Below are 23,561 nucleotides of genomic sequence, written 5' to 3'. Positions count from 1 at the left end.
CGGGTCTTGGCAATCTTCTTATAGCCTAGCCCTAGGCCATCTTTTTGTAGAGCAACAATTTTTTTTTTGCAGATCCTCAGAGAATTCTTTGCCATGAGGTGCCATATTGAACTTCCAGTGACCAGTATAAAAGAGTGTGAGAGGGATAACACCAAATTTAAAAAACCTGCTCCCCATTCACACCTGAGACTTTGTAACACTAACGAGTCACATGACACTGGGGAGGAATATGACTAATTGGACCCAATTTGGACATTTCCACTTAGAGATGTATTCACTTTTGTTGCCAACGGTTTAGACATTTATGGCTGTGTGTTGAGTTATTTTAAAGGGAAAGCAAATTTACACTGTTATACACGCTGTACACTTACTACTTTACATTGTAGCAGAGTGTTATTTCTTCAGTGTTTTCACATGAAAAGATATAATAAAATATTTACAAAAATGTGAGGGGTGTACTCACTTTTGTGAGATACTGTAGATCATGCCTCTGAAGTTTCACTGCTCAATTTTCTGCCATTTAGGAGTTAAATCACTTTTGTTTCTATTAATGCATCCTTAGCCACACCTGCCCTGGCTGTGACTGACACAACCTGTATGAAAACAAGATGATTCAATTTTCAATCAGATGTAACATATTCTGCTCTGTAAATTGAGCTTTTGTTACATACAGAAGGCTCCTGCAGGGCATAGCTAGCTATTAGCAGAGCAAGAGATTAGAGAAATTATAAATTAAACAGAATTTGAAATAAAGGAAGTTTAAAAATTAGATTACTCTTGACAGGAAGTATTTAGAAAAGTTGTGTAAGTCACATGCAGGGAGGTGTGGCTAGGGTTGCATAAAAAAGTGACTTAACTAAACGGCAGAGAATTGAGCAGTGAGACTGCAGGGACGTGATCTATACACCAAAACTGCTTCATTAATTAAAGTTGTTTTGGTGACTATAGTGTCCCTTTAACAATCATCGACAGCAGAGAAAGAAATTAGAGAGTTTATTTTAAGGTTACCTTGTGTGAAGCAGTGGTGTTGCTACAAGAGGAGGAGGCATTAGCCGACAAACACCACTGCTGTCAATAATGAAAAATGTAGGTCTCAAACATATGCAGTTATAAGGTATCATTTAAATGTATTTGTAATTTGAAAATTTGTACTAATGTTGTATTCTCCTCTGTTCTTGCGCCTCGTTGCATGGTATGAGCTCCCAAAGTGCATACAAATTTATCATTCACACATAGCCCCAAGAACCACAATCACTACAATAAGTTATATTGTTTATAGTGCTTGTGGTACCCCTTTAAGGGATTTACATTCAGAGGTAAAAATAGAGGTTCTTCCATGTAAACGTCATTGAGTGATGAGTGCATACTTTGTAAAAATGAGGTATGCAATATTTTGGTTACAAATAAGGTATGACACTCACCTTTTCATGGAAATGATTAATTTGACAGGACCAGTATTTCTGGACTGCCAGGAGGTAAAAACTCATTTTTCATTTTTTGGTCACTTGAACCTGATGTTAGAGCTCAACTTTAGCCCAGCTTAATAACCCATGAAAAGTCTAGCACGCTCTTCTTTAGAAAGTAAATGCACAAATCCATTTTATGTAAAAAATGTTATTTACTTAGTATTTACCATGCACCCTTACCTCATTTTTATTTTACAGCTCAACAACAGGGACAATTTTCTTATTTGCTAATCAAACATCCAACCCTTCATGGTTCATAGAATACAAGCAACACTCTGCCATGGAATGCTAATGTTATTTTAACGTTATTTGTAAAACACAATGGAGAATTGAAAAGAAAAAAAAAAAGATGTCAAGGCTCTAAACTTGTTTAATGTATATGGTGAGCCGGTAGGTTACAACTAATTATTTCATGTAGAGTTTTTCTGTTTCTGATTTATGAATAATTTCATTAACTGGGTTTATGTATAAAATATTGCAGTAAGAGTACAGTTTTTGTGAATTTTGTTTGTTGGGTTAGGGTGGTATCCGATACCCAGTTGATGGCACTAGGACATTTTAGCCTTACAGTGGTTCTTGCACAGTGGATTCTGGCACTGCATCGTTTATGAGCAATAGAATTGTTTTACGTAGAGGTGGAGTAATTTGACACACAGAATAGCATCAACTAATGGTCTTGCATTCTGTTGATGAGTTGATGAGTTTTATACCAGTTCTGGTGCCGATTGTAGTGGTGCAATTAATTATACCAAATCCAAACTTTCATTTTGTGTATTTTAAAGGATTAAGATAATGAGAAGCTTTATTAATAACTATAAATAATTAATAATGCATTTTTACTTAAACCCATGTGTTTGGTTTCTAAACCAGGGCCTCTGAAGGGACAATATAGTCCCGAGCGCCCAGCCCAGCCCATCTACACCTGTATCCCTGCCTCAACACAAATCAGCTACTAGATGACTACAGCCTGATTGGCTTCTGGACGTGTATGATTACTGCTTGATTTAAGGAGCATCCATTCACCATCATTACTTCCAGGGGCCACCATCTATGTACCCACTCACCAGATCAGGACTCTTTCATCATACAGAGGGGTGAAATTTTTTTTGACTTTTTATTTTTATTTTATTTTTTTGAGCTTTTTTTTGTAAACAGACTTTTTTTCCCCTTATTTTCTTTTCTTTTTCAATATGGATAACATATATACACTTTTATTAGTGGACTGAGCTTTGAGATATACATTTTGTCTGGTTTTACAGTTAGCCATTGGCAATTTATGCATACATTGCTGCTTCAGTCTGTGGGTGGATCCATTGGGATCAACTTGTGTGAATATTTAAATGTTATATATGTAAAGATTCATCTTTGCATAACGATTGTTGTATACCTTTATAAATAGGCATAGGATCAGGTACTCTATGGGCTTCATACATATGGTAGCCGCTTTTTCTTCCATATATATATATATATGTAATAAGAATTATCTTTCTCTTGGATCAAGATTTATATTAAAAAAAAAAATTACTTTAACTTGAGTGCGGTATATTTTGTATTATATAAATAATTAATAATTTAGTAAACATTTTATTTGTAAAGTGTCTGTGCATGTTAGTGCAAGTTACACCTAATATTCACAGTGTAATTACTTTGTAAGTTATTAATTTATTAAATGAACACCCAGACACCTTAATGATTGCAGCTCACGGGAGAGGTGATGGTGCATGAATGATGCTTTAATCATCTTATTCAGTGATTCATTTTATTTGAATTATAATCAGTTACTATAAAGGCTTCGTGTTGGAAAACAATTTTTTGCTACTGGTATTTTGGTAATTGGTAAGAAATAGATGGAAAATAGGTGGAAACATTGTTCTAGATTAGAAGATTGTCTGCCAATCAGGAGCTGTGATTTAAAAAAAATAATATTCATGCATATAATATATACATATATTATATGTGTAATTATGTTGTAAAATGATGTAACAGTGTTATAAATAATGATGGAAATTGTTTATTGGGCACACATTCAAAGTTGGACAATATGATGGTAAAAACAAACCTTATAGATTTACAGATTTAAAACACAAGAATATGCTTCCAGAATAGAAAATAATAGGTCTAGGGGGGCGTGGCTTAGCAGCTCACCAAGATGCATGTGTGAGCTGCCTGATCCTTGCAAACAGCGATTTTACTAGCGATTTTTAGCCCGCTAACGGCAAGATACAGGGTCACACACTGTCCCTGCACAGCATGGCATTGAAATTCACCAAGAAAACAAAGCAGAAATCTGCACTGCAGATCTTGGCACTCACTGCGATTACCAAGATGGCGCCAAAGGACCGCAATTGCCTCCCTCCCACTCAGACCACAGTGACGGCACTTGCATCTCCATACATACCCAAGCTCCAGCGACTGACTCCTCCATACAAAAATTGCTGCAGGACCTGCAAACCTCCATGCAGGCTGAATTTGCCAAATTAATACAAAACAACCACTATTAAACAAACAATGATAATAGTGTAAAGTGTGTAGCACTAAAAGTGGTTGACACTTACCCCTAAAAGTTAGGGGATATAAAAATTGCAGAGAATAACTGTAGGGAATCATAGAAATAAAATATAGTGTAATACAGCAGTGACAAGTGGTAATATTACCTCATAATAGGAAGCACTCACATGGTTTAGAGACTATTTAGGACTCGCTCTAATCACATCCACTGTTGTGTACTCTGGGTGACACACACCCTATGGATCCATATTCAGCATTAACCGCAATAAATGGGGAAAAAAGAGAGAGAGAAACAGGGAAGTTTGCCCTGGTGTAGAAATCCTCAGCAATACAAGGTACACATAGAATACAGGTTGCTTCTCAGCTTGTCAAGAGCCTATGACTTGGCTCTGAGTGTACAGATGAGTGAGCCTTATTCAGGGTGACACTGCCCTTCTTTTCAACAGATGGTCCACCAGATAGTATGTTATAGTACAATTCACGTTTATTTGTAATCAAAAAATAAAAACAGTTAAATACAGAGTACTTGTATAGTCGTCCAAAACGCGTTTCATCGATTCTGTCCGGCTTTCTCAATTGGTGATTAACATCCTGCTGATTTGAGTTTAAATATCCCCAACTCTGAGGTGATAGGTGGCTGGAGATGGTGATACATCCAATCATGAGCGCTCCTGCAGAGGGGAGTGTAAGATGCCGGCTGTCAGTAATCTATCCCTTAATGGCGACGTCATCATGTTAGTTCCAGGAACTCGGATACCGTGTATCTTTATCATAGTCCTTCTATATCAGGTTTAACATGGCCTGTGGATACCATTTTTTTTCTCCCAGCATCCTTTATGTTGTAAAGCTGTTATACTATCGAAGTTCGCCAAAAATGGCAGACGGGACTTTTAATAAAGAAGAAACAGGCCAGCTATTAAACAGCTACTCCCATAGAGGAAGTGGAACAGGAGAGTGGGAACTTTGATAGTATATCAGCTTTACAACATAAAGGTGCAATTGCAATTGCAACTGGATGAGCTGAACCACATTTCTGCGCCCTTCATTAAAATGGAAATAGCTCCTGGCCCAGACGGCTACTCTAATATTTACTATCGCAAATTTGCATACCTTCTCATCCCACACACGATAATTTTTGAAGAATTTTATTACAAAGGTGCCCTTTCAAGCGATATGTTATTAGCACATATCTCTACCCTGCTCAAACCTATGAAAGCACCCACTACATGCCCTAATTTCTTCCCCATCTCCCTTTTGAATCCGGATGTAACGCTCTATGCCAAGATCTTAGAAAATCGGTTGGCTGGAATAATCCCATGCATAATCCATGCTGACCAATCCGGCTTTGTAAAGGGCAGACAGGGCTGAGACAGGGCTCCAAAGGTGAGGGGCTTCTCTTAGTGATGGACGCGGAGAAGGCCTTTCGACCGGCTAAATTGGCAGTATATGGAATATGTCAACAAATTTGGCTTCCTACCTGCCTTCATAGCAGGCATCCTAGCCTTATATAATCTTCCGAAAGCTTTGGTCTCCAACGCAGGATTCTTATCCAACCACTTTCATATCACTAATGGATCACTGCAGGGATGCCCCCTCTCTCCTTTACAGTTCATTTTTAGCTTAGAGCCACTGGCGCTCAAGATTAGGCATCACCCTGACACACAAGGGCTACAACTGGGGAAAAAGGTCTTTAGCCTGTCGACATACTGCTGACCCCTTGTCCCAGAATTACTTACCTGTCTTGAAGCGTGGGCCAGCTTCACAGCGCGCACTGCGGTACAGGAACTTCAATTTCAGGTTCCGGTTTCCGGCGGGACTGAAAAGAAGTGTGCACACTGAGTGCGCACTTCCCTTCAGTCCCGCCGGAAACCGGAACCTGCAATTGAAGTTCCAGTACCGCGGTGCGCGCTGAACACCGGCCCACGCTTCAAGACAGGTAAGTAAATCTTCACATTCGCTCCATAAGACACACAGACATTTCCCCTCACTTTTGAGGGGGAAAAAAGTGCGTCTTATGGAGCAAAAATACGGTATATCGGCGTATAACACGCACAAAGAAAAAGTGCGTGTTATACGCCGATAAATACGGTATGTTGTGGGGGCTAGTACAGTCCTTGCACCATAACAACTACAGAATGCTGTAGTGGTGATGGTGCTTATAGTGTTTCTTTAAGACAAAACACTCAAAATTTAAATACCCACAATATACACAGAGCAAATTCAATCGCAGATTAATATTTTAATTTAAAATCTAATTGCCAAATATATGCATACAATAATGATTCTATTCTTTAAACCCTTAAGGACACATGACATGTGTGACACGTCATGATTCCCTTTTATTCCAGAAGTTTGGTCCTTAAGGGGTTAAACAAAGTTTTTCTCCCAGCATGGATATTTCAGCTAATGTTTTATAAGCCTTTTCATAATGATATATTGTATTTCAACATTACTCCCAGAGTGCAATGCAAAATATGCAAATGAGCTTCAAAAGCATCACCTTTTAGCTTTCTACATTTCTCTAGGTTACCATAGCAACAGCCTGCTACTTTCGACAAAGCTTTTTGAGGTGTAATATGCAGAATCGGGTGTAGCTAGACCAACATCTGCAGCTTTCCAGTTTGCATAAATCAGCGGGGAATTTTGTTACAATTTCATCTCAATGTAAGAGCCTCCATTTTTTGTAAATGTACATAGAGATTTGGGCCAGAGCGCAGGTAACTTTTTCTTGTTTTTACCTCAATGTATAATGAGCCTTTGAAGTATAAAAGCGCTTCATGCGGTGAAGCATGGTTGTCTATTTAAAAAAAAATTTTTTATAATATGCCTCAAGTTATTTGAATGTTGCACAGAAGTAAATTCCAGATTTTAATTTTAGTTTAACCATCATACACCATACTTATTAACACTCTTTTCTTTAATAACAGTTTTATTGTTTATCAATTTTAATAAATTCTGCCATTGCCAAATAAATATTTACAAAAATTTTGACACGTTGGTATGACATACTTGCTAAAACCAATAATGATCGGGGCACACCCGGAACATGCATTCTGCAGGAATGGTGCTGCCGTAGTGACCAAAATTCATATATAATACAAATTAAGTTACAGCGCACACATAAAAATACACTTAAAATCTTATAAGGCCACTTAAAATCACCTATCTAAGAAAACAAATATGGAGATTCAGTTTCACCATGTGGCCATATGATGTTAAGCCCACCACTACGTCACAGTACCCCAATATCAGTCGGTCCTGCACTAATTCCAAAAATTAAATAGTTCTAAATAAGCTAAATGTGTATTCAATTAATCTATTGTAAGAGCATTGTGCGTATACAGCAAGCATGTCAAAGATGCGGCCTGCAGTGAATATATTTGCGGCCCGCCTGCCCTGTGGCCGCTTTCAGCTGTGGCTGCGACCATCAAAACAGGAAAAATATTTCCTGATTCTTGCTCTCCCGGCCACAAGACAGCAGAGTGTCTGTGTGTCTGCTGAACAGACCAGAGCAGCCATTCCCCCTTCCCTCCCGCTCGCAGTGCCAGAGAAGTGTCTGGTTTGCTTCAAATTGTAAGGTGGGATAAGAGGGGCTTGGGGGGGGGGGGATCAGTGAATTAATTTGAGAGAGGGGGCAGTGTATTAATTTGAGGGAAGGGGCACTGTCTTAATTTGGGGGAGGGAGGGGGCACTGTATTAATTTGAGGGAGGGGGCACTGTATGAATTTGTGGGAGGGTGGGGGCACTGTATTAATTTGAGGGAGGGTGCCAGTGTATTAATTTGAGGGAAAGTGGGGGCACTGTATTCATTTGAGGGAGGGCAGTGTATTAATTTGAGGGAGGGGGTGCTGTATTAATTTGAGGGTGGGAGGAGGCATTATTAATTTGGGGGAGGGAGGGGAATGAATTTATTATAGGGAGGGATGGGGCCAGTGTGTTAAATTGCAGGGGGGGGGGGGGGTGAGGAGCAGTGCAGAGTGGTGGGGGGGCAGTGTATCAAGTTAAGAGAGGTCAGGGGCAGTGTATTAACCTGGGGGAGGGAGGGGGCCAGTTTATTAAACTAGGGAGTGGTGGCAGTGAATTAAAATGGGGGGAGGGTGCAGTGTATTAATTTGGGGAAGTCATGGGGCCATTGTATTAAATTAGGGATGGGGGAGTGTATTTATTTGAGGGAGGGTGGGGGCCAGTGTATTAGAGGGTCGGGGGGCAGTGTGTTAAATGGGGGGAGGGCAGTGTATTAAAGTAGAGTGGTGGGAGTGGGGGCAGTCAATTCAATTAGAGTGCAGAGAGAAGGGGCAGTGTATTAGATTAAGGGGCAATGTATTAGATTGGGTGAAGGGGGCAGTGTATGGTGGAGTGAATGAGTGGAGGGAGGTGGGGCAGTGTGTTGGATTTGGGGGCAATGTATTAGAGTGGGAGGAGGGGCAGTGTGTTAGATTGGGTCTGCATGGAGGTGCTAAATGCTCCCCATGGAGATGCTGTTTGGCCGCGCAGCTTTTTGCCACACATGCACAATAGCCTCCCATTGCTTTCCTATGGGAAAGCATTGGATTGGCTGAGATCATCAAGTTTGATGATCTCAGCCAAAGTGAAGAACACACTCATAGAACGTCAAAATAAATAAGATAACATCATTTGTTTTTTACAGCTGTGCAACAGCATACATTCACCATTTCAGTCCCATTACCAAACATTTCTTAATATGTCAAGATAGTTGGACTGAAACATTGTTATTATGCAAAGGCATTTCTTAAAATACATTTACTCTTTTGTTTATTTTGAAGCCCTACGAGCACGACGACATCCAGTGTCAGTAAAGTGTTAGTGCTTCGATAAATATACTTACAATGCAAATTATATCTGTGCTAAATGAAGTTTATAATAAAAGTGGCATTTATATTCAAAAACTCCATATACATACACACACACACACACACACACACACCTGTGGTCACCTCCAAAGGGGCCTCTGAAGCTGGGGGGCTGCTACTTCCCAAAACCTTCAGTAGGGGCATCTGATCACCAGCCTAGAAGCAGTGTTTAGAAAACAGCTACCTTTTTTATTGTTTGCAATAAATAAATGTATTATTTTGTATTCAATTATTTTCTTTTTTTTTACTATGTTTATTTCTTTGTGTGTTGAGTATTATATGTTTTTGTATTTTGTTATCATGCAGCTCCTAAATGTATTCATTTTGATTATGTCCTTTTATACTAATGGAGAGTAGCAAATAGATTTTATTTAAAAAAAATACAGTGTCTTCTATCAGCCTGGAATGTTAATGGATTCAATTCAACAGCAGAACTTTTAAAACGTACTGTATCGGCTAACTGAAGAGTTCAAAGTAGACTTGCTTGTTTAGCGATGAGTAACTAAAACGCTAAGCAGGTGACAGTGCAACTCTTTGAAGATAACAATTAAATCACCAGGGCTTACATTTAAATGACATGTTTTACCTTAAATCAACCTTGCTTGCTATTTGCCATTTCTAATTACAGAAACTACACAACACTTCACAATCATCACAGCCAAAACATCATAAAAATGTAGAGTGCTTTGAAATCTCTTAGCCATCTGTTGTCTATCACAGTGTAATTAGGAACATCACTAATACATTAGAAGATTAATGATTCACCAGACCTCCCAGAAGATCATTTTTGTCCAGAAGTTATTAATTTTATGTATAGAAACACATCAATGCATTTTCCAAATCCCCAAGCAACGTCGTACATGTTGTTATTCTTGTGAAGTACAGTCCGTCATATACTTTAGTTATAGTTGGTTCTGAATTATAAAGTGATTTATTCACTAAACTCCGAATTGTACAACATTAAAACCATAAAATAGCTACAATATCATCCGGGAAGTTTCTTCAACTCAAATATGGTCAGAGCTTGGTCATCTTAAATTCAGTTTTGACATTTGGATATTAGTTTGCTATTATTGTTAATATGTATAAATCTCCAACAAGTTCCGCAGCGCTGTGCAAATGTTATAAATTGTAGTTTAGTAAATAGTCATGATAGAAACAGAAAAAGCTTAATTTTTCATTAAAACGTTTAATAAATGCGGTGGCCAGGGCATTCTACGGGAGGAATGGTCTAAAATAAAAATTAGATGCTGACAAAAAAAATACAGCTTTTTGATACCTCGCACTAGTACTAGTTTCTAAAATTGCAAATTGTTAGTATGTTTTATACTTTAGGACTATTTTATTGGTAGTTACAGTAATTTATTTTTTTCACAAACGGTTTAATTTAATGATTAGAGTTTGTTAATTTCAGTTCCTTCCTTCCCTTCTTCCTTCTTTTCCTCCAACCCTCCATCCTTCCTTCACTTCTTCCTTTCTATTCCTTTCTCTTCCTCTCTTCCTCTCTTCCTCTCTTCCTCATGTTGAATTGGCAATTGTGTTTATTAGTTTGACATTCTTTTCTGTTGTTAAGAAAATCACTTGTCATCATCTTTATTTATTTCCACAAGCCCAATATGTACACAATCCTCTGTTTCTCGCCACTCCAGAATCTTCAAAAGTTATCTAATTAAATTACAATAGTAATAACGAATGAAGGATATTAAAACTATGAAGCTTAAAGGAACACTATAGGGTCAGGAACACAAATGTGTATTCCTGACCCTAAAGTGTTAAAATCACTATCTGGCTCCGCTTCCCCGCCATTGCCCTCCCTAATTAAATTAAAATCTTACTTTATTTTCAGTGCAACGTGTGTCCACCAATGTTGACTCCACCTCGATCTTCCTCCTTGGCTGAAATCATCAGAAGGAAAGCATTGGATTAGCTGAGATAATCAATTCTGATGATATCAGCCAAGGAGGTGGGGCAGAGGGCAGAGTCAAATGCCACCCTGGATGCCACCTTTGAATCAATGCATCTCTATGGTTAAAGTTCAGCGTCTCCATGCAGAGCGTGGAGACGCTTAACTTCAGTGCTGCATACTGTGCAGCACTGCCCTCAGGAAACACCTTTAGTGATCTGAAAACGCAGTGCTTACAGCAAAAAGCCTTCAGGGACATCGTATAGACACAAGAACAACTACATTAAACTGTAGTTGTTTGGTGATTATAGTGTCCCTTTAACCCCTTCACGACGCTCAACGGAAATTTTCCATTAAGCTTGTCCTTGCTTGTCGTCATTTACTAAAGTTAACCCCAGATTGTCACGTTTGTGGCGACTGCGGGGTTAACGCTCCTCTGGTCTGCCTCGGTATTTGAGGCAGACCGGTAGCACCCGACCGCGTTGTGCCTGCAGCTTTGATCGCTCTGACAGCACATGTGCTGCATAGACTTCTGATCTGCCTCCCTGCTCTTCCACAGTCAGTGTGAAGTGCAGGGAGACAGATCAGTGATGATCTGCTTCTCCCTGTAAAAAAATTAAGTTTAAGTTAAATCCCACCCCCCTTTCCCCTGCTTTAATAAAATTAACCCCTTCCCTGTCAATTGAACACTGACTACAGTGATCAATTGGCAGAGACTACATTTTATTGTCAGCTGATTTATTTTTTTCAGGGGTTACATTTATTTTATTAATTTATTTAACTATTTTAAAATGATATATTTAGCTAGCTGGGGTGGGTGGAAGTTAGTGGGGAATTGGGGAATTTGGCGTTAGGCTAGCTAGGGATTAATGTTAAAAACATTTTTTAAAAAAGATTTAAAAAATTTAAAAAATTGTTTTAATAACGTTTAAAAAAAGTAAAAATAAATTCCACCCCCCTTTACCCAGTTCTAATAAAAATGAACCCCTTCTCTGCCAGTTGATAACTGCCTACAGTGATCAAAATACAGATCGCAGTATTATACTGTGATCTGATTTTTTTTTTTACCCCTGAAGGTTAACTTTTATTTATTTTTTAACCCTCATGGGGTTAAATTTATTTATTTAATTAATTTAAATATTTTAAAATTATTTATTTTGCTAGCTGGGTGGGTGGGAGTTATGGAAAATTGGGGAATTTACTGTTAGTGCTGCTTACTGCTAGTTATGGGTTAACGTTAAAGTTAACGTTAAAGTTTTAAGAAAGTTTAAAACAGTTTAAAAAATTGAATATGTAAAAAAAGTTTAAAAACAAATTTTAAAGAGTAAAAAAATACATAAAAATGCTCATTACCACTACACCTGAAACAAACTAGCTGAAAAATGATCCCACGATAAGCTTCAAAATATGCCTTTTCATATACCCCAGGGTGTATTCTTTAAAAAATGGTATCTGTTTGTGGAGTAGTTTGAATAACAAACCAGCTAAACTTCTCCAAAATGGAACATGGACACAGCGTAAAACTTGAAAGTTAGAAAAAAACTGTAATGGCTGTGTCTCAAATGTGCCTCTTTACCATCAACATATACCTGGCAAAGGTACATATGGGGGTATTGCTGTACTCAGACGACATAGCTGAGCAACGTATGAAGTATTATAATGCCATAGCACAGGTAAGATTTGCAAAATATACTGTGCAAACTCACTTTGTGTGTCAAAAAGGCAGAAAAAAAATATGCCTTTGAAATACTCTGGGATGTCTTCTTTAAGAAATGGTATGCCTTTATGATGTAGTTGGAATATGTAGCCTGCTAAAGTGCTCCAAAGTGGGACAAAACCCTCCATGAAAATTCACACTTAAAAAAAATGAACTTGTCATGTCTCCTTTAACAGCACTGTAACTTCACAAAATAGTGTCTAGGTCATACATTGGGCATATTGTTTTACTCAGATGTAACTGAGCATCATTTGGGTAATTTTTCAACAGTGGCACATATCAAGTGTAATAAATACTTAGCAAAAAGGCAACATGTATGTAAAAATGCAATTTTTCCCCCTCACCACAAACATTAGCATAAATTGATGAAAAAATGGCGACAAGTTAAGGCACAATATACACAATATAAGATACCCTGGAGTATCTGCTTTATCAAATGAAAGCCCTTTGTGGGGTTATTTGAACAGTCAGACTGCTTTATTACCCCGAAATGAGACATAGGCCCGTCAAATCCATCTATGAAAATTCTAACAATAGAAACTGAAAATAGCCTTGTCTCTTATATGGCGTTGTAGATTCACAGAATAGTGCCAAAGGCATACAATGGGGGTATCATTATACTCAGCAGATGTAGCTGAACATAATATTGGGTTATGTGCAAGAATAGCACAACTCCAGCTTTACTAAATACACATTACAAAAACCTTGTTATATGTGTAAATGCCAAAATAGAGAAAAAACACAATTTTACTCCAATATTTAGCAGAGATTGGCGATGAAATGGCTATGTTAAAATTGTCAAAATAACCTTGGGTAAATAACCTGTGTTATATACTTTGTATAAATATTAACTTTTCTGGAGTGTCCTTTTAGCAAGAGTTAACAGGCAGCATAACAGAAAATGTTAATTGCCTTACTTCAAACATAAACAAATTAATGTAGTACAAAAATGAAAGAAAGCTCATGAGACTATATCACTTTTTCCATTTGATTCATAATGTCCATTGGTAATCAACTTTTGATGATTCACAATTAAAGCCGCACTTGTAATTGTGATATTGTTATTTAAATGTCAGTGTGGTACTCCTGTGTTTCCCCTACAGTATAAAATGCAATAAACACATTTAAATATAGTTTTCTATAGTACCTTCAAAATAGACAGACATACAGACAGACAGACAGATAAAGATAGATAGATAGATAGATAGATAGAATAGCATGATCTCTACTAAAAGAAACCACAGTATGTGTTGCATCACAGTGGTATGAGCCTTTACTTAATTTGGAAGATAGTGACAACTATTTTTTATTCTTCAACACAGGTTTTCTTAATTCCCATATTATTTCTTCAACAAGTTCACTTTCAATAGCCAGATATAGAAAGCATCTCAATTATAGTAAATAAGAATAATAAAAAGTAGAGGCAATGTCCAGACAGCTGGGGTGAGCAGACGCATGGACGCTTGCTGAATAGGCCTACTGTGCTGGTCACAGTGATTTACTGACTCGTGCTGATTCAAACCTTGTGTATGAGGTTATCATGAAACCAGGAATGAAATAGCAGCATTTCGTGAAACAGATTGACAACTCACAGCTGTCTTCATCAAGGAAGAGAAACAAACTCCGCATGCAACAAGACTGAGAATCTAAGGGCAGCACTTGTTCAGCTTTGGAGCACATTAGGGCAAAGGAAACATTGTGGATACGTCCAATTCTTCCAATCTATCATCCAAACGGATTTCAGAAAAAATACAAATGCAATTCACAAAACTAAATGAAAAACTATTGTACAGAACATTTAGGAGGAAACATGGATGAACACTCTAGCTCCCAGAATACACAAGTTCATCAGCCATTTCATGATAATAGAGAAGGGTCACAACTTTTAAAAGTAATGGACATTGAAGACCATGGCTGTCGGAATAATGTGTGGGCACATTTAACTTTGGTAGACTGGTGGGACCACTTTAAGTAGTTATTTAAAACACTTGTGCCAGCTCAGCTGTGAATGTATTACGATCTGTTTGGAGGGTAGAATGCACAGGTTGCCTAAGCCAATTGTTGATTTCAAGGTTATTACCTCAAGATATTATCAACTCCTTTATTATGGGAAAAATGCTCTTTTTGTTGGCTACTTTGTTACCCCCTAGAGGTGTTCTCCTCTCTGGCGCTCTACGTAGAAATGTCTGTGGCCAAAATTGCTAAATGTCATGAATTTGCGTCCGTAGCAGATCCTTCATCATAATATGTTCTACTGCTGGGATGTCCCTTAATTAAACATTAAATAACGCTGCACTCAAGGAAGGGTTCATAATTTACTGGCACTGTGAAACCCTCCAGCAATTAAATACACGAATAATAGAGCCAGATACCTCTGTAAGATCACCAAAGAAAAATAATTAAAAACAATAACATAAAAGCAATGAATGAAACACATCTATTTAAGTAGAAAATAAAAAAAATAAAGAAACTCTGAAGGTCAAATTCCTTGTTTAGGGCTCCACCTCTAGGCCATAGTGTGTTTAATATAGATTTATTTTATTCCTCCTCATTTTTTTTCCCTATTATTTACTTTTTCTCACTTGATCTGTGAAACAAATAGCAGCGAATCTCTGGTAAATGGTTCTCCATTTGCTTCTTCTCAACTGTGACACCCAGATGTAAGTGAGCATACCACGACCGTATGATTTTCAAATTCCCAGCGTACTTCCATTCTGGCATACACCCATCGAATCCACCACGTGCTTCACCCTATTGGATACTTCTATTATTGGACCTATTATTTTAGGTTTAACTCATTTGGTTTCTGGTTTAGTTTGCCTCCATGCTTACCCCCTTTGCTAAAATGTTGTTTACTTGGACAACTTGGACAACTTGACACAGCATCGGAATACCACAGTTCTCCTCTCGTACTTAGACTGTCTCATTGTTAACAGGAATCGGAATTGACTTTAAAGAAATACCTGTCTCTGGCCTAACCCCATTACCTGAGTTATCTTATGGTAACAGATTCTTGGCTAGGGATTATGGACTCTTTCTCCAACCATGTTTTCAGACTGCTCTCTGTTATTTCTTTACATGGTGAGTTTAAGTGGTATGCCAAGATTTCATTTTTAATGTGAAAAACTGCGGATAGTCAAGCCTATTCCGAAGAGTTAAACCACTATCTGTGTGTTATGACTCCCTTTGCAATAACCTTTACAATTAGATAACTTACATGATGACCTGGGAGAGGGAACTAGATAAGTATTTAATGCAAAAAAATAATAAATCTTAAGTTTTATCACACTGGGAAATTACCAGGAAACTGGTTATTTCAAAGAATATCTTAGTATGCATCAATGTGCAGATCCCAAAGCAGGATTAACCACAAGATGATGTTATGTTGTTGACTTGGGCCTAGGTATAAGACAGGGGTCCCCAGACCATGAATCTGCTTGGCCCGATTCACCATCAGTACATGAAGAATTAATATTATCTGCATAGGGCCAGGGCCGGACTGGAAACTAAAAGCAGCCCTGGAAAAAAATTCTATACCAGCCCAATAATGCGTCGCGCCAGCATAGTGTGCTGATATAGAGGGTGAAAAAATAACTTGAAATTGAAAACTCTTACTCTAACGAAAGAACGCATATAGGACTTCAAAATAAACAAAAGAGTGCCTTTATTTTAAGTAGACGTACATTTGCATGTAATCAATGTTTCAGTACAACTACTTTGGCCTATTAAGGACATTTTAGTAATGATACTGAAATGCTGAATGTCTGCAATTGCACAACTAAACAAAAATTAAGTTAGCTTGTTTATTTTGAAGTTCTATGGGTGCGCTCTAAACTTTAAATATGTTATGGTGCATGAGTATGCAACTAGCAACAAGACTGGGCCAATACGTGTTCATTATATATATATATATATATATATATATATATTAATGACATTTATGTGTGTATTATGCATATATAAATGTATATTACTATATGTGTAAATATTATAGGCATAATTATATGTTACTAATACACACATCAATATATATATATATATATATATATATATATATATATATATATATATATATATGTGTGTATTACTATCAGGATCACATGAATTTACGTCTATTACTTTTACCTCGTTTAGTGTATCTTGTCTCCAATTGTCTCCTTTTTTTCCACTTACAGCGACCCTTGTGCATCTTTTACTTCATCCCAGTCCCTGTGTGTTTCTTTTTACCCTTCTCCAGCCTCTGTATTTCTCTTTCCCTAGCCCCTTTTGCGTTGTTCTTAGCCCCAGCCAACAAACCTTCTGTGTCTCTTTCTCCCCTCTCCTCCCTGTCTCTCTTCCCCCTCTCCTCCCTGAGTCTCTCTTCCCCATCTCCTCCCTGTGTCTCTCTCTTACCCCTCTCTCTTTGTACCCCCATCCCCTGTGTCTCTCTATTACCCCTCTGTCTCTTTGTCCCCCTTCCCTGGTGTCTCTCTATTACCCCACCTGTCTCTGTGTCCCCCCCTTCTCCTGTGTCTCTCTATTACCCATCTCTTTGTCCCCCCAACCCCTATGTCTCTCTATTACCCCTCTGTCTCTTTGTCTCCCCCCCTTCCCTGGTGTCTCTCTATTACCCCTCTCTTTATCCCCCCATCCAGTATCTCTCTATTAGCCCTCTGTCTCTTTGTCCCCCCCTTCCCTGGTGTCTCTCTATTACCCCTCTCTTTGTCCACCCCATTACCTGTCTCTCTATTACCCCTCTGTCTCTTTGCCCCCCTTCCCTGGTGTCTCTTTATTACCCCATCTCTTTGCCCCCATCCCCTGTCTCTCAATTACCCCTCTGTCTCTTTGCCCCCCCCTTCCCTGGTGTCTCTTTATTACCCCATCTCTTTGCCCCCATCCCCTGTCTCTCAATTACCCCTCTGTCTCTTTGCCCCCCCCCCTTCCCTGGTGTCTCTCTATTACCCCTCTCTTTACCCCCCCATCCCGTGTCTCTCTATTAGCCCTCTGTCTCTTTGTCCCCCCCCTTCCCTGGTGTCTCTCTATTACCCCTCTCTTTATCCCCCCATCCAGTATCTCTCTATTAGCCCTCTGTCTCTTTGTCCCCCCCTTCCCTGGTGTCTCTCTATTACCCCTCTCTTTGTCCACCCCATTACCTGTCTCTCTATTACCCCTCTGTCTCTTTGCCCCCCCTTCCCTGGTGTCTCTTTATTACCCCATCTCTTTGTTCCCCCATCCCCTGTCTCTCTATTACCCCTCTGTCTCTTTGTACCCCCCTTCCCTGGTGTCTCTCTATTACCCCTCTCTTTGCCCCCCCATTCCCTGTCTCTCTATTACCCCTCTGTCTCTTTGTACCCCCCTTCCCTGGTGTCTCTCTATTACCCCTCTCTTTGCCCCCCCATTCCCTGTCTCTCTATTATCCCTCAGTCTCTGTGTCACCCCTTCCCCTGTGTTTCTATTACCCCTCTATTTATCCCCCCTTACCCTCTATTTGTCCCCCTTCCCCTCTTTTTGTCCCCCCTTCCCCTCTATTTGTCCCCCCTTCCCCTCTATTTGTCCCCCCTTCCCCTCTATTTGTCCCCCCTTCCCCTCTTTTTGTCCCCTTCCCCTTCCCCTATTCTTCTCTGTACCTGCTGCAACAGGAGGACTGAGGGAGGGGGCGGAGCTAACTACCATGCTCCCTCCCGGTTCCCATAATTCCCAGCATCTACACATCATAGAGTAATCCCTACTCTATGATGTGTAGATGCTAGGAATCATGGGAACCGCGAGGGAGCTTGGTAGTTAGCTCCGCCCCCTCCCTCAGTCCTCCTGTGCTGACAGCTATGCTGCTGTCAGTATCAGTGAGTGTGCTGCTGGATCGCTTAGGCGGCCGCCCGGCACACTCACTGATACTGACAGCAGCATAGCTGTCAGCACAGGAGATGGGGCCGCCGGCTGCAAGGTGAGTAATCACCTCAGACTGTGCCGCCGGACCGGCCACCCGGCGGCACCGACATGCGGCCGGTGGCCGCGAAATTATTAAAATACAGGGAGCAGGGCTCCCTCTCCAGCCCCCCAGGTGCCGCGGCCCACCGGGAAATTTCCCGGTATCCCGGTGGGCCAGTCCGGCCCTGCATAGGGCCCTAAGATCTTACTCCCTTTCTGGGAACAATGCTCTGCATATGGTGGGACTGTCAGCAGATTACAAAACTTTGAAATCATAACTTCTTCATTCACACCACAAACCATGCAATGCTTCCAGCCTGAACTATTTCTATAAGGTATTCAGCCCCCTGGTATACTCCACCGCATCAAACACCTTCATCAAGCAACTTGTAATCGGCTAAATCTCTTTTATTACTGGAAAAGCCATATGGAAACTGTGGGTCCCTTAAGATAGCATCAAACATAATTATTAGTTATCTTTCATTATGTTTTCATTACATTCAATACTTTCGAACAATTTGTGTTCTGTGGCTGGATTTATATATTTCGAGTTGAAACAAATTACTTGTGTAATTATCAGATAACATGCAACTATAAGGGAACCATCTGGGGACTTGCATTATTTGCAAAGATGTCCGAAGGTGACATCGCAGGTGGGGTTGGGGGGGGGTTAAATACCTATTACTTTATTATTATTATTATTTTTTGTAAAAATACAAGGGAAGGAGGACAGCATAAGGTAAAAAATATAGGAAAACAATTTAAATAGATTAAACTTCATATACAAGCCTAACTCTCGTGTTAAATAATGCGGATGTGTTTGTTTTTTACATTTCTAATTTAAATTAAAGGGACACTATAGTCACCTGAACAACTACAGCTTAATGTATTTGTTCAGGTGAGATCTATAGCTCCCTGCAGGCAATCTAATGTAAACACTGTATTTTCAGAGAAAATAGTGTTTACATTGATTGATAGGAATACCTCCAGTGGCCTAAACTCAGACGGCCACTAGAGGGACTTCCTATCATGCAGGGCCCTAAAAAGGCCCTGTACACGTCAGACGTTTGAAAATACGTCTGACGTGTGCAGGAGAGAGAAGGCACAGTGCGCGCCTTCTCTCTCCAGCCTGTCAGAGAGGAGAGGGGGCGGGCAAAGACCGCAAGCTGTCAGTCAGCTCAGCTCGCGGCCGCGCACACCGCGCGCATGCGCGGTAGTGCGCTCAGGACTTCAGAGGGCGGCGTGAATGCCGCCCTCTGAAGTATGTGCGCATGTGAAGCAATGACGCTTCTGAAAAAGTGCGTGTTATACGCCGATAAATACGGTATCTATCTATCCATCTATTCCAGATTGTGTTGAATTTCCGCAAATGGCAACAGTCATGACCAATATTATACTTTTGTTGGGAACCATAGACAATACAATTCGTGCAATACAAAACTGCTAATTAAAAATAGTCTGAGTTCACATTGGCATAATTGTGGCTTAATTTGCAACATGATCTCTTCAATTAACATATGATATTGTCTGCAGTTTATTTCAAATAGTAAGAGCCTCTTCTGACCCAAAGGCAATAGATTTGTACCTAATCTGTAATGGATCGAAGAACTGCAAACATATTTACAGCCAAACATCTTTTATTCTCATATATTTCTTTTTCAGAGCTCGGATTGTCGATCCATTACCCTATAACCCTAACACACTGTTAGTTTGGGCCATTTGAACAAAGTCTCACCAGAGATTTATTTTATTTATTCCCATAAGTGTTCTTTTTTTCTAATTTAAAAGCGAAGTATAATGTAATATACATTGTGCAGTAAATCCTGATTAAAGTTAATTGGAACAATGGAATTACAGGAAATTGAGCTACAAAGAAATATGGTTTGTTTGGGAACATAGGAACCCTTAGAACAAAGGTTTATCAGAGGGGCCTGTTATCTCATGGAAAACACATTGCATTGTGGGGCAGCTATGTCACTTTTGGTCTTTTAACCAATTCACTATAATGAATTTACTGGAAGTCTAGACAAGCTGTTACTAAGTGGGAAATATTTTCAAACCACAAACAGTTTCATTCTCTCTTGCATATTGCAAGATCCAAAGGTCATCCTTCTGCAAAATGTTTTTTGAATGCTAATTACTCAAATGGGAAGAACACCTGTTTTCGGCATAGAAAATATTGTGTGTGTGTTTTTTTCCCCAGTGTTGGACGTGAGCATTAAATGATTTAGATTGCTTTATGTAAAATTATAGCATCCATTGCTCCAAATTGCACACACTCTTAGTCTGTTGTAGTTTTAGGGACGATGTAAACACATTGCAGATGGAAAAATAAAAATGGAAAAAAATACATTTTTTACTGAGTTCCGAGCCAAAATACTTTCCCCCTGCTTATTCCATATTTTTGAAGATTTTAAATCTGTGAGCTGGAAGCTGTCAGATGTGTCATCCAGAGAGTCATGAAGATTTGATGAGCTGTGCAGGTTGTACATCTCATGAATCTCCCACCATATAGCAAAGGAACCAAATTAACCGGTTAGTCACTAAGGGCTTATTTCCAATATGGTCACTACTATTTTTTTTATGTTTAATTTTTAGTTCTAAACAAACACAGACATGTAGCAGTGAGAAGGTAAGCATATAATCGAGGCAAAACCTCTTAGACTGCCACCCATGAGCTTGATCGCACGGCTTCATTTTGTATGTTTGTACATAATCAACATCAATCTTACATCCAAGATTTCATGAATAGTAGGGCATTTGTTGGGGTTGAGATTGTTAAAAGTCATGAGTATACATTATGGACAATTTCACCCACTCTAGTTTTGTAAGTGGATTTATTACTTTAGCAACACATCATCATATTTTAGGTTAAGAGGATGACCTTCTGGATACGTTGGAAGATGAAGAGGATGATATCTTGCCAAGCGAAGAAGATATTGAAGCCATAGGAGGGGGAAAAGGACAATGATGAGGAAGAGGAGGATGCTGCAACAGAGTTGGCCAAAATGAAAATTCCCTAGCTGAAGGGAGCAAGTCACCAAGTGAAACTAAGTCCACCAAGTTAGGGAGAGGTGCAAAAGGCACACAAAATCAAAGGGGGTCAGGAACTGGTGGAAGGAGGAAAACGAAAGGACAGGATGGTTTAGGACAAAAGGGTAAATTTGAGGAGAAACAGCACTTCCCCTGCCCTAGAGTGTTCAACAATAGGTGGTACCTGGAAAAACACATGAACGTAACTCACAGCTGCATGAGGATTTGTGATTAATGCGGCAAGAGATGCCTGCTTGAGAGTGAGCTGATGCTCCATTACCAAACAGACTGTGAAGAGAATATCCAATGTTTAACTTGCGGGAAGACATTTAAGAAGCGTTGATCTCTTTATGAACACAATAGAATCGTGAATGGCTATGCAGAGAAAAAGTTCTCCTGTGACATTTGTGAAAATAAATTTTACACCATGGTCCATGTCCAAAAACATCTGGTTGGACACAAGCAATTCATGTGCCAGTGGTGCGGCAAAGATTTCAATATGAAACAGTATTTTGATGAACATATGAAGACCCATACTGGTAAGGAAAGAGAGAAACCATTCATCTGCGAGATCTGTGGAAAGAGTTTCATCAGTCAGCCTAATATGAAGTGCCACCGCAGGACGCACACTGGAGAGAAACCCTACCCTTGCAACGTGTGTGGCCAGCGATTCCGCTTTTCCAATATGCTGAAGGCTCACAGGGAAAAATGCTTTCAGGGTGGCAATCCATTGACTCCCTGCAGCCCTGGCACTGCCGCGAGCCTCTCCGTTTCCTCCCAGAGCGACAATTCACCTGGTCAGTCAAGCCCAGGCCTTTCCCCAACTTTGCCACAGCACCCATTGTCCCTGCCTTTGCTCCACTCTCTACCCCTTGGCATGCCCCCGCCAGGACACTATCTGCCTCCACCACCACCCCTCTTCCCAGCAGGCCGCATTAACTCCAACAACAACTAGATCTCCCCTAGTCTGGCCTGGAATATCGAAGTGCCCCTCCAGACCATGCTGTGGAATCACAGTTGTTTTGTGATTTCTGTTCCCTCTCCTAGTTCAGCATCCGTCTCAGGCTTGGGGTAGAGCTGGACAATCAACCATCTTTGTGATTTCTGTAGCACCCAGAGAGCTAGTTCCTTCCTCTACATGCAGCGAGAACTTTGATATATTGAAGTAGAAAAAAAGGAGAAAATGCTAAGTACTGTGCTTTCTATTTTTGTGCATATTAGATTATTTTTACTGTTGTAAGAAAAAAAATATATTAAATATAATAATATCTAAATATAATAATATACAATATATTAATAATATATAATAATAATAATATTAGATATTGTGCTAAGTGTATTTGGTGGGCTTTTATTATTGATTTACCTGGGGGACCAAGGCGTTAAAATAGTAATAGTTATATTATTATGCTTAAGTGTGGGTGGTGTCATTATTTGTGGTCTAGTGCAGACAAATAGTAAACTTTAACCCTTTTACCACCACAAGTACGTCACGCACACTCTTGAAGTAGGGTGCATTCGTCACATACATGACTGTTAAGAAACTGTCAAACGTCTCCACTTCCCTTGACTTTACGCAGGAAAATGATGTACATAAAGATTGCGATTAGAAATGATGTATTTTTTTCCCTCTATGAAGCAAAATCACTCTACACATATTATTTCCTTTGAGAGACAAAGGTGAGAAAAATGCAGTTTTAAAACTCTCCCTCAAATAAATTCTCAAAGAAAATGTGCTGTCAAATTCAAATACCAAATTAATTGTGTAAGTCGATGCAATTTAAACAAAATATTTATCAAGCTGACTGAATTTGCATTGAAACACAATTATATTATGTATAGCCTATTTTACTAATAAGAATAAAAAAAAAGAAAAAACAAAACAGATTTTATAAAATATAGTGAATTCTGAAAAATGCCATGCAACTCATTTTGAAGATTTATTATAGTATTGCTTGTTCCTTCGAATCGGCTATAAAATGTTGTATGGCTTTGACCCTGCAGGCAATAGGATGTAAAGACGATCTCCATAAATTTACAGAACCTCATGTAATTCTTACCTAGTACTTATGTATGCAAAATCTTTAGAAATCAAGAAAGTTAGCTTTATGAAACATGGTAAATGGAAATTAACTATGGTGCACGATTGCGCATTTTGA

At 39.2% G+C, this 23,561-nt stretch overlaps 1 pseudogene; it reads left to right on the top strand.

The window, feature by feature from the left end:
• Nucleotides 1–22,357, top strand: part of LOC134612000 (zinc finger and BTB domain-containing protein 47-like) — a 49,399-nt pseudogene extending 27,042 nt beyond the window's left edge.
• Nucleotides 22,358–23,561: the final 1,204 nt, after the last annotated feature.

Source organism: Pelobates fuscus, chromosome 5 (assembly GCF_036172605.1).
Source record: "Pelobates fuscus isolate aPelFus1 chromosome 5, aPelFus1.pri, whole genome shotgun sequence".
Lineage (NCBI taxonomy): Eukaryota > Metazoa > Chordata > Amphibia > Anura > Pelobatidae > Pelobates > Pelobates fuscus.
This window is presented reverse-complemented; position numbering and strand designations above follow the sequence as displayed.